A 5,534-nucleotide genomic window follows, 5' to 3' on the forward strand; every position below is an offset into this window, starting at 1 on the left:
ATGATCAATAAATTTTTGGTCCACATTCATCAAACAAATGTGCAATTTTTATATTATTCATTTATTTAAAAGAACAACTCCAAAGAGAGCTCTCCAAGAAGGAACCAAAAATGCTCACATTATAAAGTCGATAAACACTATTGCCTTATCACCTTATTAAAACCTAAAATAAACATCATTTACTCATAAATTGGTTTTAAATCCTACCCTAAAGTTTTAGATGTCACAATAAACAAAATAATTCCTATCTCAGCTATAATTCATAAAAGAAACAAAAATTAAACTCTTAACCAAGAAACATTAACCAAATGTGGTATAAAACATCCTCAGCTCTCTTTGCAAAAAATTCAAATACCAAAAAGAAAACACCTCAATGTCAGGAAAAAGACATTAGGAAATTTTTTTATAGAAAACAAAACCTAAATATTGGGTCTTTTTGTCAGGTCATTTTCACGGCCCCCTTATATTCGATTTTGCTTTCTTTAATTTGTTATATCTTAATGCCTTTTTCCTGTTGTCAAGTGTTTGCCTTTTGATCTATGAATATGAATTGTTTGCACATACAACTGGAGAAGATTTCATGCCACATGTGGTAACGGTTCATATTAGATAGATAAAGTCGTGTGTTTTCGTTAGAGCTAAGGGATTTGGGTGAAGAAGGTTATTTAAGGTGATTTCGATGATGGTCATGGTGTTTAGTCAGAGGTATTGTTTTGGGGAATGGTTATAACATAGGAATGAACGGACAATTGTTTACTTTACAAGCAAGGAGTGATTGCATCTGGACAAGTAGGTTTCCCCTTAGACTTTTCGTAGTGAACATTTGTCGGATATACTCGGTCAATCGGTAGATGTGATATCTTTGAACCGTCGAGATTTGGTGTATACCTAGACAACCATAAGTCACACAATTAACCCTTTACTGTTTATGATTCTTACGGTTGTGGTCGTTTCAGCCATGAACACCTCCTGATTTCATGAGTGTATAGAGAATGGGCTTTTGACATAAAATTCTCTTTGAAGCGGCTTCCACTTCACACTCTCATAGGTGATTTCTAACCGTGTCATCTCGTAGATACACTATTTGGTCAAATCTACCAAACTTAGCAAATTATTAAAAACTTTAAGCTTTATTACCTCATTAACAAGCCTTAAAGTCTTAACCTTTTCCTGAACATTGTCTTCATCATGAGAATGGATTGAGTAAATTGACAATGTCGAACGGTCAGACACAACTTTTATTTTTCTCCTTGAATCTAGCTCTTGGGATCTCCAGTCTGCTAGATAGAGTTACCGTCATGCTGACTTGTCCTAAGTCGTAAACCCATTCCCTTAGATGATCTTTCAACTGCCTCTCTCACTAGGCCTTTCGTTAGTGGATCTGACACATTATCGCTTGACTTTACATAGTCAATTGTGATAATTCCACTAGAGAGCAGTTGTCTTATGGTGTTATGTCTCCGTCGTATATGACGAGACTTCCCGTTGTACATAACGCTCTCTGCCCTACCTATTGCTGCTTGACTATCGGAATGTATGCAAATTGGTCCAACAGGTTTGGGGCAGAATGGAATATCCTCTAGGAAATTCCTGAGCCATTCCGCTTCTTCACCAGCCTTATCCAAAGCAATGAATTCAGATTCCATTGTGGAGCGAGCAATACATGTCTGTTTGGACGATTTCCAAGAGACTGCTCCTCCACCAAGTATGCACACATAACCACTTGTGGATTTTGCATCATTTGACCCGGTGATCCAATTTGCATCACTATATCCTTCAATCATAGAAGGATATTTATTATAATGCAAAGCATAATGTTGTGTATATTTTAGATAACCCAACACATGTTTCATTGCCATCCAGTGAGTTTGATTCGGATTACTAGCGTACCGACTCAGTTTACTAATAGCACATGCTATATCTGGTCGCATGCAATTCATAATATACATCAAACTTCCCAACACTCTGGCATATTCCAATTGAGAGTCACTTTGACCTTCATTCTTTTTAAATGTACAGCTTAAATCAATTGGAGTTTTGACAGCATTGAAATTCAAGTATTTGAACTTATCCAATACTTTTTCAATATAATGAGATTGAGATAATGCTAGTCCCTAGGGATTTTTGATAATCCTGACCCCTAAGATCAAATCAACAACTCCTAAGTCTTTCATATCGAACTTGCTGGACAACATGCGCTTAGTAGCATTTATATCGTCAATTTCATTACTCATTATTAACATGTCATCAACATACAAACAAACAATGAATTCGTGATTCATAACATTTATAATGTAAGCACATTTATCACATTCGTTAATCTTGAATCCATTTGCCAACATTGTTTGGTCAAATTTAGCATGCCATTGTTTGGGTGCTTGCTTGAGTCCATAAAGTGACTTTACAAGTCTGCACACTTTCTTTTCTTTACCAGGAAGTATAAACCCTTCAGGTTGTTCCATGTAAATTTCTTCCTCCAACTCTCCATTTAAGAAGACTGTCTTTACATCCATTTGGTGGATTTTAAGATCATGCACTGCGGCTAGTGCTATTAACATCCTAATTGATGTTATCCTTGTTACTGGAGAGTATGTGTCAAAGTAGTCCAGACCTTCCTTTTGTCTTTACCCTTTGACTACCAGTCTAGCCTTATATTTGTCAATTGTCCCATCAGGTTTCATTTTCCTTTTAAAGATCCACTTTGATCCTAAAGTTTATTTCCTGGAGGAAGATCAGCCAACTCCCAAGTGTGATTGCTTAAAATTGATTCAATCTCACTGTTGACTGCTTCTTTCCAATAAGTTGACTCTGACGAAGACATAACTGCTTTAAATGTTTGAGGCTCATTTTCAAGCAATAGTGCTACAAAATCTGGTCCGAAAGAAGCAGATTTTCATTGCCGAGTACTACGCCTAGGTTCCTCACTAGTTAGAATATTTTCCATTGATTCTTCTCGTGGTCATTTAGGTCTTTCACTTGTTGACTCACTTTCAGTTTTATACGGATAAATATTTTCAAAAAAATCTGCTTATCGGATTCAATTATCGTATTAACATGAATCTCAGGATTATCAGATTTGTGAACCAAAAATCGACAGGCTTTACTATTCAAAGTATACCCAATAAAGACACAATCTATTGTTTTGGGTCCAATTTTGACCCTCTTCGGGAAAGGAACCTCTACCTTGGCTAAATAGCCCCACACTTTGAAATATATCAAGTTGGGTTTTCTTCCTTTCCACAACTTATATGGAATTGATTGTGTTATGGGGTACTCTATTGAGTATTTTATTAGCTGTAAGGATGACTTCCCCCCAAAGGTTTCGCGGTGAACCAGAATTGATCATTAAGGCATTCATCATTTCCTTTAATGTTTTGTTCTACCGTTCTGCCAAACCATTTGACTGTGGTGTATAAGGTGCAGTAATTTGATGAATAATACCATATTCCATACATATCTCTGCAAAAGGAGATTCTTATTCTCCACCCCTATCACTCCGAATCATTATTAGCTTTAGATTCAATTGGTTCTCCACTTCATTTTTGTATTGCTTAAATGCATTAATTGCTTCATCCTTACTATTAAGCAAATTACATAACAAAATCGAGTGCAGTCATCAATAAAAGTTATAAAATACTTTTTCCCACCACGAGATGGTGTTGACTTCATATCGCATATATCTGTGTGAATTAAGTCTAAAATTTTAGAATTTCTTTCAACAGACTTGTAAGGATGTTTAACAAACTTACTTTCCACACAAATTTCGCATTTTGACTTATCGAATTTAAAATCAGGCAATACTTCTAGATTAACCAATTTTCGCAATGCTTCGTAATTTAGATGTCCCAAACGGGCATGCCATAAATCACTTAACTCCAATAAGTAAACAGAAGCAAAATTTTATTAATACTGTCAACAACCATTACATTTAGTTTGAAAAGAGCCTCATTGAGGTAGCCCTTTCCTATGAACATTTCATTCTTACTTATTACAACTTTATCATTAACTAGGACATACGGAAACGCGTTCTTAACTAGTAGTGCAGTAGAAACTAAATTCTTCCTAATAGTAGGGACATGCAGAACATTGTTCAAAGTAAACACCTTGCCGGATGTCATTTATCAACTAAAAAGTTTTCAACTGAATAACTGAAAACGTTTTAGCCATTTAATTTAATTAATTAGTTAAATATATAAAAATAGTATAATTAAAACAAATTTTGTCCAAAAAATAATCTCTCGATCATTTTCCAAAGCCGAAGCCGAAGCCGAAGCCGAGCTGAGATACGATGACAACGCGAGGGGGTCCTTCATTCCAACCCTTTTAACAATTAATAGGAGTGTTTCTATATTTAAACTCTCCTAATTTTCTATCTGCCACCGATGAGGGACAAATGTATTTCATTAAAGAATGAGAGGACTTTTCAAGTTCTCAATTTTTCAAGCTCCTCTCTTTCTCTCTATTTTTCATCAATTCTTGCTACATATGCAACATTTTAATTATAATATGTATCACTTCGTACCATGACATTCCCTGGTCTAAAATAACTCAATACAATGATATTTTTGAATAGCCACAAAATCTCATTCATTTACAATAACAGAGACATACATTCTTAGATGATTCACACACAATCAGGGTAATTACCATATGTTATATATTTATGCATGTGTGTTTGTATGTATGTGTATATAAATAATCATATATCACAATCGTTATAATAATAATAATTTATTCTTAAATAAATGCTTTGAGAATTAAAATCCACTATTTTTATCCTTATTAACGGTCTATCACATTACCCTAGGGTCATTTAATGATTACTATTAATTCTTTAATACTCACATTATCTAAATTAATGGAGTTTCTACTCCAACTACCCCTTCTTAATTAAGTAATTTCTATGCTTAAGGTCTCCTATTTACTAATTTCAAGGGATTAATAGATGAAGAAGTTGATGGAGTAATTTACTTCAGTGAAAAGTTTTCATCACAGCCTTAATATAATCGCTCCTCTAGAGATTTGAATGAGGTTTTGCAGTTTTATGACATAAGATCTAATAACAGATAGTATTAAATAAATAGTATTAAATAATATTAGTATTTACTGTGTACTAATCCTAGTCCTATTAGGATTAGTACTCCTTAATCCTAGTCCTATTAGGATTAGTAATCCTTCCTATATCTCCTATATATATCTCCCATGTATTCCCTTATTAGGTTAACACTTTAATACAATCAATATTCATTCATGGTATCAAGAGCCAGAAAACCTAGATCTTCTTTTCTCTAGGTTTTTTCCTCTCTTTAGGGCACCGATCGTTCCCTCTCTTCTCTTGGGCGGCGGCAGCCATGACAACCGAGGTGGATCCTCTCGATTCACTTCCTTCTGGCGTTAAACTCCTTCTCAGGCATCTTCATGCCCTGATTCCCGAAAAATTATCAGACATAAATTACCCTACATGGAAAATCACCGTTCTTACAGCCCTTGAGGCCAATTACCTTCTCAAATACGTCGATGGAAGCACAGAACCG

Source organism: Solanum pennellii, chromosome 10 (genome assembly GCF_001406875.1).
Source record: "Solanum pennellii chromosome 10, SPENNV200".
In the NCBI taxonomy this organism is placed as follows: Eukaryota; Viridiplantae; Streptophyta; class Magnoliopsida; order Solanales; family Solanaceae; genus Solanum; species Solanum pennellii.